The sequence below is a fragment of the Gossypium arboreum genome, chromosome 8, assembly GCF_025698485.1.
Source record: "Gossypium arboreum isolate Shixiya-1 chromosome 8, ASM2569848v2, whole genome shotgun sequence".
Lineage (NCBI taxonomy): Eukaryota > Viridiplantae > Streptophyta > Magnoliopsida > Malvales > Malvaceae > Gossypium > Gossypium arboreum.
In genome coordinates, this window is record NC_069077.1 from 94,782,972 (window position 1) to 94,803,150 (window position 20,179).

Here is a 20,179-nt window from a genome sequence, read left to right on the forward strand (position 1 = left end):
TATACATGCCATTTCAAAGTTCAACCAAATAGTATAACAAGAAGGAGCTTTGATAGTGTGGGCGACTTCGACTTCAAAATCCCGAGTCCGATAGCTGAAGAACCAAAATCTATAAAACAGAAAATCAAAGAAAACGGAGTAAGCATTTAATGCTTAGTAAGTTTGGGCCATGAATTTAAACACAACCAAAGTATAGCATTCATGTAGCTAAACAGATAATTTCATATGCACAAATTCTCAATATCATACTTACTTCACATTACCAACCCTTATATTCATACACAAAGATCAACTTAGCCAAAGGCGGTAGCTCATTTATCAACCGGCGAATACTTATTTGTAAGGGCTCAACTAATTCAAAGCACATACTGAAACATACCTCATTGTTGGGATTTCGCAAGTGTATTAACTGAAATTTTACAGCAAGTTCATTCATTCCGAATCACGTACCTTGAGTTTAACGGATATAGCTACTCGTTCAAATGCCTTGGGACATAGCTTTGGTTATAGTAACTTCATTGATGCCTTTGGGACTTAACCCGGTTTAGTAACTTCGCACAAATGCCTTCGGATCTTAGTCCGGATTTAGTAACTTCATACGAATGCCTTTGGATCTTAGTTCGGATATAGTCACTTAGCACAAAGCCTTGGGACTTAGCCGGACATCATTCGAATAACCATGCACATTTATCAATAAATCATGACACATTCGTATTTCATTTTCATTAGCAAAACTCAAACACAAGGCACTTTTCACACTTGCAATTTCGGCTCAATAGCCACAGACAAAGAGCATGATTTTGATTTGCTTAAAACATGATCTAATCAAACCATAATCTAAGTTCCATTACTCGAAAACTTACCTCGGATGTTGTTGAACGATTTCGATGGCTATTCGACCACTTTTTCCTTCCCTTTATCGGATTTAGTTCCCCTTTGCTCTTGAGCTTAAATTGACAAACAAATTGATTTAATCATTTGGGTATCAAAAAGAGGAACTCAAGGTACTTAGCCCATATATATTCATTAGACATTAAAGTCACATATGTACGAAATCATGAATCTAACTCAACACACTAGTCCACACTCCCTTTTAGCCGATTATCTAAGCCAAGAATAGGCATCAATATGCTTGCCTCTAACCGAATGCATGCACACCAATCCACCTCATGTGGCCGAATATGCATGTCCATGTTGAGGCCAATTATATACTTAATATCACACATAAATGGCATACATTTTACTAACTAACGCATTACATATTGTAACTCAATACGCATCAATCATTTACTTCATAACCGAAACATCATCATATGTAAATATATACCTTGAGATAGTATATATGTCATACCAATACATCATGTGCAAACATATATATATATATATATATATGTGCAAGAGCCGAATCACAAGTTGATTATAACCAAATATAAACATATATCCAAAACACAAATCTTACCTATCATGCAATAAGCATAAATCATGCTTATGGATATACCATGGCCGATACTTCCAACAACACCAAATAAAAATATACTTCATGGATTTAAGGTAGACCCAAGAAAAGGAACTCATAATCATCAAGATTTAGCATGAAACACAACCATCACCCTTATTAATCTCCATAGCCGAAAACCTTACTTATTCCAAAATCACAATTTCACATGGGTTACCAACAATAACTTGATATCTCACTCAAAATCAACTAGGATTTCAAGAACTAGTATCAACTTCCTTACCTTAATATCGACCTAAGATGACCGATTGCTTCACTCCTTTCTTCCCCTCTCAAATCGGCCAAGAAGAACCAAAGAACACAACTTGTTTTCTTTTTCCTTAGAATTTTCAGCCAAAAGAAGTGAAAAATGATGGACACTTTTTTTCTTCTTTCCCTCAACTCACGGCAATGGAAACACTCACACCATTCTTTTTTTTTCCCATTTATTTATTACCCATACTCCTTATTTTATTTTTCCTAACATACACCATTGTCACAACATGTTTTATGACATGTTTTGCCCATCATTCTTTGTCATGGCGGCCACTAGCAATTAAAAGGGGAAATTGACATGCAAGTCCACCCTTTGATTACATGCACTAATAGATCCTTATAGATTTACCTATCACATTTCAAAAGTGTCACACATAAGTCCTATCGACTAATTTCACATGCAATTTACTAAATCGAAGCTTAAAACCTTCACACATTCATAATCACATATTTTAGACAATAGATATCATATTCAAATAATTTGGTGACTCGGTTTAGCGGTCCCGAAACCGCTTTCCGACTAGGGTCACTTTAGGGTTGTCACATCATTGCTTAGGAATTTATCAAGCCCATGCCCTAATTTTTGAATTGGTTGATGATTTTGGAAGATTACATTGATTAATTCATGTGTTTTTGTGAATAGGGATGAAAGTGTTAAAATGTAAAAATGTGAGGGCTAATTTGTAAAATGCCTAACTATGTGTATATGGATTGAATTGAATGATTTTTTTGAATAAAAGGGTTAATTTTGAATACATATAGATCAAGAAAAAAGGAATTCGAATGAGGGAAATTGAAGATTATCAAGTAAAAGATTTGAATCGTCAATATAGTTATGTTTTAATGCTTTGATAATGCAGAAATTGTATAGATATTTGATTATGGTTTGAGCATGATGATAATCGACTAAGTTCGGTACTAAGTGTGTGATTCGAAATAGCTTAGGCTACAAATGGGACTAAGTGTGCGAGTTGGAATAGTTTGCTATATGAGGCACTAAGTGTACAATCTGAGATAGTTTTGGTTTATTAAAATGGCACTAAGTGTGCGAGATTATTACAGACTTCGACAAATCATTGATGCACTAAGTGTGCGAAATATTAAAGCATGGAAAGATTTCTGAATGAATTAATGTGTTTGAACGAGAGGTGAGAATGAAATGAATAAATACGGGAAAGTTCAGGTATGTTTGATACCTATGTGGTAGATGATACTGTGTGAATGAAGCTTGATGAATTTGTATGAACAAATTAAATGAGATAGAATAGAATTGACGGATGAATTGTGAATTACTAAGTGTTTGTTAGTTGATGTTTCGTGTAATATAAACTGTTGATTATTTATGGTGCGAACTTACTGAGCTTTAAAGCTTATTGTGTGAAATGTTCTCTATTTTACAATGTTATTAAGCTAGCTCGGATCTGGGATCGTCAGCAACATCAATCACACTATCGGGCATCTATTTTGGTACCATTTTGAGAATTGTATATATGGTATATGGCATGTATAAGCTAGAGTTATTTGGTATGTTTTGTGTTGTGATTTTATCCATGAACTTGGCTTGTAAATGTTGTGTTGTATGGCCTCATAATTTGGCTTAATTAGTAACTTATATAATGCATATAATGTTCATGTGATGGTTTGAATATGGAATGTTGAAATGGTAAATTTTATGATATGAAATGGGTGATAAGATAATGAGTTTATGCACTTGAAATTTATGTAAGCTATAATGATTTTGGTGTACTTTGGTTGTGAATGGAGTAGTGAAGTGGGTGGTATTTGAATGGCATAAAATATGTACAAATTAGTTGATTTGGTTACCTATGAATGTATGCAAATGATGCTAAAATGTTGTGGTTATGGAGTGCTTGAGATAGGTGGAAATGTGGCTTAAACCAAGCCTAATTTCACCCCACACGAATGAGCACATGGGCATGTGTCTCGACCATGTGTCTGTTGTAATTTCGTTGTTCTCAGTTTCGAGCACGGCCTAGACACACGGGTGTTTCTGGTGGCCGCGTGTGGCACACAGCCTTGGTACATGGGCGTGTGTGGCCATTTTGAAGGGTACATGGGCTAGACACACAGGCGTGTGATCGGCTGTGTGACCCAAGTCAGTTTTGACCACGGCCAAGGCACATGGACGTGTCTTGTGGCCGTGTGGTGAAGTTAGTATGTATGCCCTATTTTGCCACGGCCTTGACACACGGCCATGTATAATACCGTGTGAGCCACACGGCCTATTCACACGGGCATGTGACCTGTATAACTTTGAAAAGTCTTTAAGTTTTGAAAAATTTTGTATGAGCTCGATTTAGTCCCAACCCTTTTCTAAAGCATGTTTAAGGTCTCATTGACCTATGTAAGGGACTTTATAATGATGTGTGACGATGATGCTATAATATTGAGAAATGAATGTGAGATGTTTAGATTTGTCTGATAATGCCTTTAACCCTAGTCCGGCGAGGGATACGGGTTAGGGGTGTTACATTTGATTGGTATTGTGACAGCCCAAAATTGACCCTAGTCGGAATGTGGTTTCGGGACCACAAAACCGAGGCATAAAAATAATTAAAAATTTATTTTGATGCCTATAATATGTGTGTGCTCATGTATGACATTTTATGATGATTGATTTAGTGTTATAAAGGTGAATTCCACAAGAAAGGACTTAGTAGTGAACTTTGAAAGTACGATAGGGAAATGTGTGATGACTAATTAAAGCATGCATGCAAAATAATGGACTTGCATGTCAAATTCCCTTTTACAAGTGATGGCGGCCATGACAAAGAGATATGGGCTAAACATGTCATGAAACATGTTTTGTTGGGCATTAGGGAGAAATAATAAACAAATAAGCATGGGTAAGAAAAGAATGAAAAAAAAAATGTGTGAGAGAGTAGCATTCCCCATTGCCGTGCAACCAAGAAGAAAAAACAAAAAATTTGTTCATCCTTGTTCTCTCCTTTTGGCCAAAAATACTAAGAGGAAGAAGAGATTTTTGCTTCATTTCCTTTGTTTAGAAGAGATCTAGAAGGATATTTGGCTAAACTTGCATCAAGATTGAGGTATGTATGAGGTTGTGTCATGAGATTCATGCATGTTTTAGTTGCCAACTTGATGTTCATGTTAGCCATGGTTCAAATCCTTGTTATGCCATGGAAGTGGTATTTGGTCAAGGTTGGTATTGTGATAAAGCCATTGCATGTTAAGTGTGAAGCTTGATGATGATGCATGCAATGATGGATTGTCTACTCTTGAAATTTCTTTGTAGCCATCTTGAGTAAGACTTTGAGTTTTCTTTTTGTTTAACCATGATTGAAGATAAAAGGGGCATGATTATGATGTATTCGGCCATGCTCATATATGTATATATATGTTTGCACATGATGTTTTGGCTATGAAGTAAGTGATGAATATGTTTGTTTAAAGAAGAAGATGTTGAAGAATGCTTGTGAAATTGCAAGCACATTCGGCCTAGCACACATATGAGTGCTTGATGCTATATTATAAGTTTTGAGCTACAACATGCAAAGCATTAACTAGTAAAATGCATGCTGTTTTTGTGTGGTATTAAGTGCATAATTGGCCTCAACATGGACATGTATATTCGGCCTTAGGTAGCCTATTGAAGGCCTTAGCTTTTCCTTGATGCCCGAATGAATTGTATTGAATTGCTTGATGTAGTATAAAATGTGCATGACCATTGTGTATTCAAGCTAAAGGGTGGCCATTTGACCATTTAAACTCCTTGTCATATTCGGCCATAAGCTAGCACAATGAGGTTTTAATAAATTGAATTTGTTTGAATTAGCTCAAGAGCTTAGAGGGCCACAATTGGACAAGGGAAGGAAAAGTGATCGAATAGCCGTAAAAGCCGTTCGACAACATCCGAGGTAAGTCCTCAAGAAGTGACCTTAATTGAATTATGTGGAATGAAATATGGATGTATTGATTATTGATTTATGTGTGTATGAGTATTCGAATGATACCTGGGCTAAGTCCCGAAGGCGATTATGCTAGTGATTATAATTGTGTTTGAGCCTTAGTAACGAAAATGAAATATGTATGTCCAATGATTATTGATGTATGTGTGCATGAGAAATTGAATGATACCCGGGCTAAGCCCCGAAGACAATTATGCTGGAAATTATATCCGGGTTAAGACCCGAAGGCAATTGTGCTAGTGGCTACATCCGGGCTAAGACCCGAAGGCATTCGTGCGAGTCATTCTATCCGGGCTAAGATCCGAAGGCATTCGTGCACGTGGTTATATCCGGTTGTATTCCGAAGAAGCTTGGGCTGGAGGTGAGTGTTGGTTGCTGTAATAAATTCAATTAGTACGCTCGAAAAGCCCAAAGAATAAGGTACATTTATATGTGCATTGGAAAGTCGACATATTTGAGCAACATTCGCTCAATCGACTAACGAATTTCAGCTATTGGAATGGTTGATACTTTGTGAAAGTATATAATGATGAAGTGTGAAGTAAGAATGATTATGAGAATGTGTATTAATGAAATGATGCATTTGGTTATGTGAATGTATTGCTTAAATTAAAGCTGATTTTATTCCTTGAGACTTACTAAGCATAAAAATGCTTACCCGTTGCTTTGGCTCTCTTTTTATAGATTACGCTCGATAGCAATCGGATTCGGGATCATTAAAGTCGAAGTCATCCACACTATCAACGCCTCTATTTTGGTATAAATTTTTGGTTGAACTTTGAAATGGCATGTATAGGACTACCCTTGTTGGTTTAAATATCTTGTGATGTATATGTGTACGGCCATGCGAAAATGGCTCGTAAAAGTGAAGTACTGAACTTAGACTATTTGCGGTTTGTATATATATATATGGTGTCATGATGTGATTATGGATTGGAGATGGGAATGTTGGTCACATGATCAGCCATTGGTATGGTTAAAATGATCATATATGAACCTATGTATGGCAAGACTAGTTGGTTCATGGAGACTACAAAATAGGTAAGACCTACCTTAAAAACAGATGCTGCCAGCTGCAGTGACGTGAATGTGAAAAATCACCAAAATTTTTAGGAATGGTATTAAATAGTGAATAAGCTATGTAAATGAACCTTGATGAGTCTATTTTCATATGGAAGAAACGAAATGGTCATAGGAGTTACATGTTAAGAGATATTAAAGCTATTGTGAGACAGGGCCAGAACGGTTTCTGGGTCCCCTGTCGCAACTTTAAAAATTTACTATAAATTATCCAGAAAGAATTAGGAGTCATGCCTTATATGTACAGATTCCAGTTTGAGTCTAGTTTCATTAGAAACAAACGGCACCAGTATTAAATCCCTGTACAGAGAGATATTCAGGTTATAACGCGCGAAGGTCAGAGCAGTCGATCCCTGTAACATGGGTGACTTTAACTAATAAACTGTACCAATTGGCCTGACCAAAATTCTAGAAATAAATCCATGGATGGATATATGAGTCTAAATTCAGGAAAATTTCGAAACCAGTTTCCGAGTTTTGAAACTCGAGATATGATTTTTAAGGCGACGGTGACACGCTTTTCCACTGACCGGAAATCTCAAATTGGGGGCAAAATATGTGAACTTGGCTTGTTAACCCTCGTGTCCGACACGGCGATGGTCTCGGTTCGGGTGCTACAATTTTATTGGTATCGAGCCATGGTTTAGTCGATTCTAGGACTACCGTGATGTGTTTGGGGTCTAGCTATACATGCCATTAAATGATGAATCGATAGTGTGGTGATTTCGACAATTTGACTTTGTGTTTATTTATAGCAATGGATCCCGATCCCAGCCGAGCAATAGCCGATGATGTGGAGAGTGTGGCGCTGCTCCCGCGCAAGGGACAGCGCCGCGGACTCTCAACCTATGGCCAGCAATCCGAATGATGAGGCTAGGCAAGCCTTTTATAGTGTGATGAGCGAATGGTTTAATCAATACATTCGAACTAACACTACTGTTCCACAACCTCCATTCCCGACAAATGCAACCCCAAGACCTACAATACCTCCGGTGACTAACCAAATAAGGTCAAGTAAGCCCCGGTCGATAGGATTCGAAAACATGGGGCCACTGAATTTAAGGCTACAGATGATGATGATGCCGAGCGAGCTGAATTTTGGTTGGATAACACTATCCGGGTGCTCGATGAGCTATCCTGTACACCCGATGAGTGCTTAAAGTGTACCATCTCCTTGCTACGCGAGTCCGCCTACTATTGGTGGAGTACTCTGACTTCTGTGGTGCCTAGAGAGCAAGTGACTTGGGAATTCTTTCAAACCGAGTTCCGAAAAAAGTATATTAGTCAGAGATTCATCGACCAAAAGCGAAGGGAATTCCTTGATCTTAAGCAAGGTTCTATGTCAGTTACCGACTACGAACAAAAATTTGTGAGGCTTAGCCGGTATGCACGAGAATGCATTTCGTCCGAAGCCATTATGTGTAAACGCTTCGAGGATGGGCTGAATGATGATATAAGGATGTTCGTTGGCATTCTCGAAATACGAGAGTTCGTAGTACTTGTTGAGCGAGCTTGTAAAGCCAAGAGCTTAGAAAGGAGAAACAAAAGTTGATGTGGGAACCGGAGAATTCGAAGAGGTCCTCGGAAAGTCTCTTCAACAGGCATTGAAGAGATTTCGAGATGATGTGAGCCGGTCTAGAGGCGTTTCGGGCTTTTCTAGACGAGGACGCGATCGACCCCCTGTGACCACACAAGTCACTTCGATCGCCAGTGGTGGAAATGATTGCCGAGAGAGGGCGGAGTGTCTACATTGTGGCAAATGGCATTCGGGGAGCTGTTGGTTTCGTGATCGCTCCTGCTATAAGTGTGGATCGGCCAACCACTTTTTGAAGGATTGCCCGAGGATGCTTGAACAGAATGTAAGTCAGAGTGGAAACCCGGGTGCTACCACTGCTCGAGGTAGGCCACCTAGAAATAAGGGCAATGTCAGTGGCGGTCAGAGAGGATCTAGAGATGCTACCATCAAATCTAAGGCTCGTGCCCCTGCTAGGACTTATGCCATACGCGCACGCGAGGATGCTGCCTCTCCAGATGTCATTACCGGTACTTTCACTCTTTTCAATACTAATGTGATTGCTTTGATTGACCACGGTTCTACTCATTCTTATATATGTGAAACCTTAGCATCCATAGAAGACTTTGCCTATTGAGTCTCTGAGTTTGTAATTCGGTGTCAAACCCTTGGGTCATTACATGCTTGTCAACAAAGTGTGCAAGAAAAGTCCCTAGTGTTCCGAGGTTCTTGTTTTCCGGCGGACTTGATGCTTTTGCCGTTCGATGAATTCGACGTTATTCTTGGTTTGGATTGGTTGACCATGCACGATGCGGTTGTAAATTGCAAAAGCAAGACTATCGATTTGAGGTGCGCGAATAATGAGATAATTCGGGTTGAGTCTACGGACTTAAAGGGTTGCCACCGTAATATCAGCAATGTTGCCCAAAATATGTAAGAAAAGGGTGCGGCGTACCTTGCGTCGTGCTCGATGACAAGGAATCGAGAAAAGAAACCCGAATCTGCGCCCGTGGTTTGTGAATACCGGATGTTTTCCACGAAGAATTGCTTTGGGTTTACCACTGTTCGGAAATAGAATTTGGCATCGAATTGGTACCGGTACCACTCCAATTTCGATAGCTCCGTATCGTATGGCACCAATGTAATTAAAGGAGTTGAAAGCTCGGTTGCAAGAATTGGTGGATAGAGGTTTTGCTCGCCTTGAGTTGTTCGTCTTGGGTGCGCCGGTGTTGTTTGTGAAAAGAAGGATGGAACCATGCGGTACGCATCGACTATTGTCGACAATAAAGCGACGATAAAGAACAAATATCCGTTACCACGTATCGATGACTTGTTCGATCAACTGAAGGAGCCTCGGTGTTCTCGAAAATAGATTTGAGATCGGGCTATTATCGATTCGAATCCGAGATTCGGACGTACCCAAGACGCCTTGAGCGAGATATGGTCACTATGAGTTCCTAGTGATGCCGTTTGGGCTCACTAATGCCCCTGCGGTATTTATGGATTTAATGAATCGGATCTTCAGACCATATTTGGATCGATTCGTAGTCGTGTTCATTGATGACATCTTGGTCTATTCAAGAAATGAGACCGAACATGCTGAACACCTGCGGTTAGTGCTGCAAATTTTACGGGATAAGCAATTATATGCTAAGTTCAGCAAGTGTGAGTTCTGGTTAAGAGAGGTTAGCTTCTTGGGTCATGTGGTATCTGCATCGGGTATTCGAGTCGACCCGAATAAAATTTCAGCCATACTTAATTGGAAGCCTCCGAGAAATATTACTGAGGTTCGGAGCTTTTTGGGGCTTGCCGGTTATTACCGACGATTTGTAAAAGGTTTCTCAACGATAGCCACGCCGATGACGAAGCTACTCCAAAAGGATGTTAAGTTCGAATGGACGGAGAAATGCCAAAAAAGTTTCGATCAACTGAAAACTTATTTGACTGAAGCCCCAATTCTAGTGCAACCCGAGTCCGGCAAAGAGTTTGTCATCTATAGCGACGCCTCCCTACTTGGGTTAGGTTGTGTATTGATGCAAGAAGGTCGAGTTGTGGCCTATGCGTCGAGGCAATTAAAGCCACATGAGAAAAATTATCCGACTCATGATCTCGAATTGGCCGCCATCGTGTTCGCCTTAAAGATTTGGCGACATTACTTATTTGGTGAAAGGTGCCATGTGTACTCGGATCACAAAAGTCTCAAATATTTGATGACCCAAAGAGACTTAAATCTGCGACAAAGACGTTGGCTCGAGTGTTAAAGGATTACGAGCTGGTCATTGACTATCACCCGGAAAGGCGAATGTGGTTGCGGATGCCTTGAGTCGTAAATCATTATTCGCTTTACGAGCGATGAACGTGCACTTGTCTGCTCGATCCGATAGTGTGTTAGTAGCTGAATTGAAAGCCAAACCACTATTGATACATCAAATTCGAGAAGCTCGAAAAGTCGACGACGAGTTGGCGCAAAACGGCCGAGTGTGTTCGAACAAGGACTCGGAATTTCAAATCGATGATGACAATTGTTTGAGGTTCGAAGTCGTCGTGTGTTCCAAAGAATTGAACTCATTTCGATAATTCGAATGAAGCCCATTGTAGCCGAATGGCAATCCACCCGGGGAGTACGAAGACGTACAATGATTTGAAACGCCGGTTTTGGTGGCATGGTATGAAGCGAGACATCTCCGACTTTGTTTGGAGATGTTTAATATGTCAACAAGTGAAAGCGGAACATCAGTGCCTTCGAGGATTACTTGACCAATCACGATACCGAGTGGAAATGGGATCGAGTCACAATGGACTTTGTATCCGGACCGCCATTGTCGCAAGTAAGAAGGATGCGGTTTGGGTCGTGGTAGATAGATTGACTAAGTCGGCCCACTTTGTCCCCGTCGTCACGGATTTTTCAATGGACAAATTAGCCGAATTGTACGTTTCTCAGTTGTGAGATTACACGGGTGCCTATTTCCATCGTGTCGGATAGAGATCCGAGATTTACCTCGCGATTTTGGAAAAAGTTGCAAGAAGCTTTGGGTACCAAGTTGCATTTAGCACCGCTTTAACCCCAAACCGATGGTCAATCCGAGCGAGATAATTCGGATACTTGAGGATATGTTGAGATGTTGCGTCCTCGAGTTTAGTGGTTCATGGGAACGGTATTTGCCGTTGATTGAATTCGCTTACAACAACAGCTTTCAATCGAGTATTAAGATGGCACCTACGAGGCTTTGTACGGTCGTAAATGCCGTACACCATTGTTTTGGACCGAGCTTGGTGAAAGTAAGATTTTCGGGTGGATTTGATTAGAGATGCTGAATCGAAAGTGAAAGTAATCCGTGAAAGTCTCAAGATAGCCTCCGATCGTCGAAGTCGTGCGCGGATCTGAAGCGTAAGGATATCGAGTATCGTGGGTGATAAAGTGTTTCTCAAGGTATCGCCTTGGAAAAAGATACTCAGATTCGGCCGTAAGGGCAAGTGAGCCCGAGGTTCATTGGGCCATATGAGATATCCGAGCGAGTCGGTCCAGTGGCATATCATTTGATTTTGCCCCCTGAACTCAAAAAGGTTCACGATGTCTTTCATGTTTCGATGCTTCGACGCTATAGATCCGATCCATCGCACGTGATTAGTCCATCAGAAATTGAAATTCAAGCTAATATGAGTTATGAGGAAGAACCGATTCGTATCCTATCACGAGAAGTGAAAGAGTTGCGAAACAAGCGGGTTCCGCTAGTGAAAGTGTTATGGCTCAAGCACGGGATAGAAGAAGCTACTTGGGAGACCGAGAAATCTATGAAAGAGCGATATCCAAACCTATTTACCGATAAGATTTTCGGGGACGAAAATTTCTTAAGTGGGGGAGAGTTGTGACAGCCCAAAATTGACCCTAGTCGGAATGTGGTTTCGGGACCACAAAACCGAGGCATAAAAATAATTAAAAATTTATTTTGATGCCTATAATATGTGTGTGCTCATGTATGACATTTTATGATGATTGATTTAGTGTTATAAAGGTGAATTCCACAAGAAAGGACTTAGTAGTGAACTTTGAAAGTACGATAGGAAATGTGTGATGACTAATTAAAGCATGCATGCAAAATAATGGACTTGCATGTCAAATTCCCCTTTTTACAAGTGATGGCCGGCCATGACAAAGAGATATGGGCTAAACATGTCATGAAACATGTTTTGTTGGGCATTAGGGAGAAATAATAAACAAATAAGCATGGGTAAGAAAAGAATGAAAAAAAAATGTGTGTGAGAGAGTAGCATTCCCCATTGCCGTGCAACCAAGAAGAAAAACAAAAAATTTGTTCATCCTTGTTCTCTCCTTTTTGGCCAAAAATACTAAGAGGAAGAAGAGATTTTTGCTTCATTTCCTTTGTTTAGAAGAGATCTAGAAGGATATTTGGCTAAACTTGCATCAAGATTGAGGTATGTATGAGGTTGTGTCATGAGATTCATGCATGTTTTAGTTGCCAACTTGATGTTCATGTTAGCCATGGTTCAAATCCTTGTTATGCCATGGAAGTGGTATTTGGTCAAGGTTGGTATTGTGATAAAGCCATTGCATGTTAAGTGTGAAGCTTGATGATGATGCATGCAATGATGGATTGTCTACTCTTGAAATTTCTTTGTAGCCATCTTGAGTAAGACTTTGAGTTTTCTTTTTGTTTAACCATGATTGAAGATAAAAGGGGCATGATTATGATGTATTCGGCCATGCTCATATATGTATATATATGTTTGCACATGATGTTTTGGCTATGAAGTAAGTGATGAATATGTTTGTTTAAAGAAGAAGATGTTGAAGAATGCTTGTGAAATTGCAAGCACATTCGCCTAGCACACATATGAGTGCTTGATGCTATATTATAAGTTTTGAGCTACAACATGCAAAGCATTAACTAGTAAAATGCATGCTGTTTTTGTGTGGTATTAAGTGCATAATTGGCCTCAACATGGACATGTATATTCGGCCTTAGGTAGCCTATTGAAGGCCTTAGCTTTTCCTTGATGCCCGAATGAATTGTATTGAATTGCTTGATGTAGTATAAAATGTGCATGACCATTGTGTATTCAAGCTAAAGGGTGGCCATTTGACCATTTAAACTCCTTGTCATATTCGCCATAAGCTAGCACAATGAGGTTTTAATAAATTGAATTTGTTTGAATTAGCTCAAGAGCTTAGAGGGCCACAATTGGACAAGGGAAGGAAAAAGTGATCGAATAGCCGTAAAGCCGCTCGACAACATCCGAGGTAAGTCCTCAAGAAGTGACCTTAATTGAATTATGTGGAATGAAATATGGATGTATTGATTATTGATTTATGTGTGTATGAGTATTCGAATGATACCCGGCTAAGTCCCAAGGCGATTATGCTAGTGATTATAATTGTGTTTGAGCCTTAGTAACGAAAATGAAATATGTATGTCCAATGATTATTGATGTATGTGTGCATGAGAAATTGAATGATACCGGCTAAGCCCCAAGACAATTATGCTGAAATTATATCCGGTTAAGACCAAGGCAATTGTGCTAGTGGCTACATCCGGCTAAGACCAAGGCATTCGTATGCGAGTCATTCTATCCGGGCTAAGATCCAAAGGCATTCGTGCACGTGGTTATATCCGGTTGTATTCTGAAGAAGCTTGGGCTGGAGGTGAGTGTTGGTTGCTGTAATAAATTCAATTAGTACGCTCGAAAAGCCCAAAGAATAAGGTACATTTATATGTGCATTGGAAAGTCGACATATTTGAGCAACATTCGCTCAATCGACTAACAATTTCAGCTATTGGAATGGTTGATACTTTGTGAAAGTATATAATGATGAAGTGTGAAGTAAGAATGATTATGAGAATGTGTATTAATGAAATGATGCATTTGGTTATGTGAATGTATTGCTTAAATTAAAGCTGATTTTATTCCTTGAGACTTACTAAGCATAAAATGCTTACCCGTTGCTTTGGCTCTCTGTTTTATAGATTACGCCGATAGCAATCGGATTCGGGATCATTAAAGTCAAGTCATCCACACTATCAACGCCTCTATTTTGGTATAAATTTTGGTTGAACTTTGAAATGGCATGTATAGGACTACCCCTTGTTGGTTTAAATATGCTGTGATGTATATGTGTACGGCCATGCGAAAATGGCTCGTAAAAGTGAAGTACTGAACTTAGACTATTTGCGGTTTGTATATATATATATGGTGTCATGATGTGATTATGGATTGGAGATGGGAATGTTGGTCACATGATCAGCCATTGGTATGGTTAAAATGATCATATATGAACCTATGTATGGCAAGACTAGTTGGTTCATGGAGACTACAAAATAGGTAAGACCTACCTTAAAAACAGATGCTGCCAGCTGCAGTGACGTGAATGTGAAAAATCACCAAAATTTTTAGGAATGGTATTAAATAGTGAATAAGCTATGTAAATGAACCTTGATGAGTTTATTTTCATATGGAAGAAACGAAATGGTCATAGGAGTTACATGTTAAGAGATATTAAAGCTATTGTGAGACAGGGCCAGAACGGTTTCTGGGTCCCCTGTCGCAACTTTAAAAATTTACTATAAATTATCCAGAAAGAATTAGGAGTCATGCCTTATATGTACAGATTCCAGATTGAGTCTAGTTTCATTAGAAACAAACGGCACCAGTATTAAAGCCCTGTACAGAGAGATATTCAAGTTATAACGCGCGAAGGTCAGAGCAGTCGATCCCTGTAACATGGGTGACTTTAACTAATAAACTGTACCAATTGGCCTGACCAAAAATTCTAGAAATAAATCCATGGATGGATATATGAGTCTAAATTCAGGGAAAATTTACGAAACCAGTTTCCGAGTTTTGAAACTCGAGATATGATTTTTAAGGCGACGGTGGCACAGTTTTCCAGCCTGACTGGAAATCTCAAATTGGGGGGCAAAATATGTGAACTTGGCTTGTTAACCCCTCGTGTCCGACACCGGCGATGGTCTCGGGTTCGGGGTGTTACAGGTATCACAGCTACGGTTTAGTAGATTCTAGGACTAACGTAGCGTATGTGAGTCTAGCTATACATGCCATATATATGAACTGTGATTGTAATATCCTGAATTAGGGCTTAATCGGAATAGTGGTTTCGTGACCACAAATCCGAGATAGAAATAATTATTTTATAATTATTTTGATGATTATGATATGATTGCATGATTGTGTGAAAATTTCGTGATGAAATTCTATGCCTAAAGTGCTTAAATTGAAAGTAGGGACTAAATCGAATAAGCTGCAAAACTTGCATTCTAGAAGTTTTTAGTATGAAATTGTTTTGGAATATTAATGAGGAGGTCTTAAATAGCAATTTGACCAATTTTAAGTTCATGGACAAAATTAGGACATGGAAGGAATTTTTGGAAAGTTTAGTAGTAAGGGTATTTTGGTCATTTAGTTATTAAAATGAATTAAAAACAAAATTAAAAGCCAATTTTTGTCCATCTTCTTCATTAGGCCGAAATTTCAAGGGTTCTCCATAGCTAGGGTTTGTTTCAAGCTTCCAAGCTCCATAGTAAGTGATTCCAAGCCCCGTTTTTAATGTTCTTTACGTTTTTGGAATCCTAGAAGCTCGATTAAGCTTATGCTAGCAATAATTCAACCTAGGGTTTATATTTGGAAAAATACCCATAGGTGAAATTTGTGTATTTTGATGTTTTATGATAGAATATGGGGTTTTAAATTATGTTAGACAACTTGTGCTACTCGGTTTTTAGTGAAAACGAGTAAAAGGGCTTAATCGGCAAAAATACCTAATAGTCACAAGTATATGTTAGAGAGAGAATTTGATGTTGCCATAGAAGGAAAATTGATCAGCATGTTATAAAACATAAGAATAAGGAATAAAGTTTAATTCCGAGCCTAGGGCAAAAGTGTAATTATGCAAAAGTTTAGGGCAAAAGTGTAATTTTTTAAAGTTCAGATTAAATGCTGTTTTGATAAATGTATGCATTAAATAAGATTAATTTGGTATTATAGATCAAGAAAACGAGATTCAAGTCGTGATCGAGGAAAAGAAAAGATTGTGGACTAAATTGCAAAATCTTTATATTTTGGTACCAAGTTTTGAACAAGCTTACAGAATCGGGACAGTCGAAAGTTCGATCACACTATCCAAAGGACTTTTATCTTGGTAAATGGCTTGTACAACTATTTAAGTATGGCATGTATAACAATATACCTATTTTGTGTAAATAATTTTATGATATGGCCATGTTTGGTTGAGAAAATGTTTGATATTGATAAGTCATCGTGATGGCTAATTTAGATCATGTTTGATATCATGGAAGTTTAACAGGTTATTTAGTTCATAAAAATTCATGGAAAGATGAAACTTGCCTTAAAACAGAATATTGCTGCAGCAATAACATGAATTTGAAAAATCACTAAAAATAGTATAAATAGAACTAAATGATGAGTAAGTTATGAAATTGAAGCTTAATGAGTCTATTTTCATATGGATTGAACAAAACAGGAATATAAATTATATTTTATGAGATATTTAAACTTTTACGAAACAGGACCAGAGTGATTTCTGGATTCCCTGTTCTAACTTTAAAAATTCATAATAAATTTTAAAAAAATAATTAGAAGTTTTTCTTTATATTTACAGATTCCTTATTGAGTCTAGTTTTAGGAAAAACAAACCTTTTAGTCATTTAAATTCTGTATAGAGAGATATCTAATTTGTAATACACAGATGTCAGAGTAGTCGGACCCTGAAACAGGGGAGAATTTAACTAATAAACTGTACTAATTGGCCCAACCAAAAATTCCAGAAAAATATTAGTAAATAGATATATGAGTCTATATTTAGGGAAAATTTACGGATCTTTATTTCGAGTTTCGTAACTCGAGATATGATTTTTCTTGTAACTATGATGCAGGTAGTTAGAAAGCTGTGAATGTAGAAACAAATGATTTGAAGTTCTTAATTTGATAAATTATGTTCGGTAACCCCTCAAGCTCGACTCCGGCAATGGTTTCGGGCGTGGGGACGTTACATTTAGTGGTATCAAAGCAGGTTTAGTTGGTTCTCGGACTATGTGTTGTATGTACGGATTTTGCTATACATGACATATGTATGAATTGTGATAGTGTGACGACTTCTGACCTTTTTAAATGATTTTTATATAGTAAATGGATCCCGATCTAGCTGTGGCAGATGAAGTAGTGAGTAATGCGCCAGCTCCGGCTGAAGGGGCAGCGCCGACTGAAAACCCACCTCCTACTGTTAGTCAGGGAGGAGGAGAAAGGGATCGGGAAGCCTTTCTCCAAATGATGAGTGCATGGTACACTGAGTTCGTTCTTACGAACCCAAATGTATGACCTCCCCCACCTCCCCCAATTCCTCAACCTATGCCTCCGATGCCTCAAGGAATGGATATGATAAAATTTCACAGAACCCCCGTTGATAGAATTCGTAAATAAGGGGCTGAAGAATTTAGAGCAAATATTGATGATGATGCAGAGAAAGCAGAGTTCTGGCTTGAAAATTCTATCCGGGTATTTGATGAATTATCTTGTACACCTGAAGAATGTTTAAAATGTGCTACATCTTTGTTGAGAGATTCAGCCTATAATTGGTGGAAGACTTTGATTTCGGTGGTACCGAAAGAGAGGGTAACCTGGAAATTCTTTCGAGAAGAGTTTCAGAAGAAATATATTAGTGAAAGATTTATTGATCAGAAATGTAAAGAGTTTCTTGAGCTGAAGCAAGGTAATATGACAGTCTCAGAATATGAAAGAGAGTTTGTTCGATTGAGTAAGTATGCCAAGGAATATGTTCCTACAGAAGCCAAGATGTGCCAACGATTTGAAGACAGGCTCAACAAAGACATTAAAGTATTTGTCAGGATCCTTGAACTGAAAGAAATGGTAGTCCTAGTTGATCGAGCTTGTAAGGATGAAGAACTACTTAAAGAGAAGAGGAAGGTAGAGGCTGAGACACGAAATTGGAAGAAAAGGCCAATGAGTAAGGCACCATCACAGCAACCCGAAAAGTCAAGAAATATGAATCCTCGTTCCCAAGTTTTAGCTGGGCAATCATATGGAAATTTTAAGAAGCAGAATGTGGGTCCTAAATCTCAGACTACTTCTGCGGCTAGTGTGGGAAATACGAGATTTGTTAAACCCGAGTGCCAGCGGTGTGGTAGAAATCATTTTGGTCCGTGCAGAGCAATTGAATGTTTTCGATGTGGTTCTCCGGATCATTTTATTAGAGACTGCCCAGAGAGAGCTGAGAAAGAAAAATTTCAGAGTGTAAAAGCTAGTGGTGCAAACTCGAGGGGAAGGTATCCGAGAAAAGCTGGAAGTGAAACAAACAGTAAGAATGTAGCCAGAGATGCAGCAGTTAGATCTGAGGGAAGAGCTCCGGCTAGAACTTATGCTATTAAAGCGCGTGAAGATGCTTCCTCACCTGATGTGATTACCGGTACATTTTCTCTTTATGATATTAATGTTATTGCTTTGATTGATCCTGGTTCTACTCATTCATATGTATGCATGAAACTGGTGTCTAGTATGAATATACCTGTTGAGAACACAGAATTTATGATTAGAGTGTCGAATCCACTAGGTAAATGCGTGATAGTTGATAAAGTAAGCAAGAAATGCCCTTTAATGATTCGGGGTCATTATTTTCCGGTCGACTTGATGTTGTTGCCGTTTGATGCATTTGATGTTATTTTGGGTATGGATTGGTTGACATTGCATGATGCTATAATAAATTGCAAAAAAAAGGTTATAGAATTAAAGTGTGAAAGTGGTGAAATTCTGCGGGTTGAACTAGACAAATCAGAGGCAAAATTTAGTATGATTTCTTCGATGTCGGCTCAGAGATATTTGAGAAAAGGTTATAAAGCTTATTTGGCGTATGTAATTAATATAAAAGAAGTTGAAAAGAAAGTTGAATCAGTGCCAGTTGTGTGTGAATTTGTGGACGTATTTCCAGAAGAATTACCGGGTTTGCCTCCAGTCAGGGAAGTAGAATTTGGTATAGATTTGATACCGGGAACAGCTTCGATCTCGAAATCTCCATATAGAATGGCACCAACAGAGTTGAAAGAATTAAAGTCGCAGTTGCAAGAGTTGACTGATAAAGGCTTTGTGAGACCGAGTTTTTCACCTTGGGGTGCTCCCGTGTTATTTGTGAAAAAGAAAGATGGTTCTATGAGATTATGTGTTGATTATCGGCAGTTAAACAAGGTGACAATCAAAAACAAGTATCCATTGCCGAGAATTGATGATTTGTTTGATCAGCTAAAAGGAGCGACATGGTTTTCAAAGATTGACTTGAGATCTAGGTATTATCAGCTGCGAGTGAAAGAGTCAGATGTGCCTAAAACTGCTTTTAGAACAAGGTACGGTCATTATGAATTTTTAGTTATGCCATTCGGGTTGACAAATGCTCCTGCTGTGTTTATGAATTTAATGAATCGCATATTTCGGCCATACTTGGACAGATTTGTTGTGGTGTTTATATATGATATTTTAATTTATTCAAAAGATGAGACAGAGCATGCTAAGCATTTGAGGATAGTTTTGCAAACTTTGAGAGATAAGCAGCTGTATGCTAAGTTTAGTAAAAGTGAATTTTGGCTCCGGGAAGTTGGATTTTTGGGTCATATTGTTTCAGATGATGGTATACGGGTTGATCCTAGTAAAATTTCAGCCATTGTTGATTGGAAACAACCGAAAAATGTAATTGAAGTTAGGAGTTTCTTGGGGCTAACTGGGTATTATCGGTGGTTCGTAAATGGATTTTCTATAATTGCTGCTCCTATGACTAGACTACTCCGAAAGGATGTTAAATTTGAATGGACG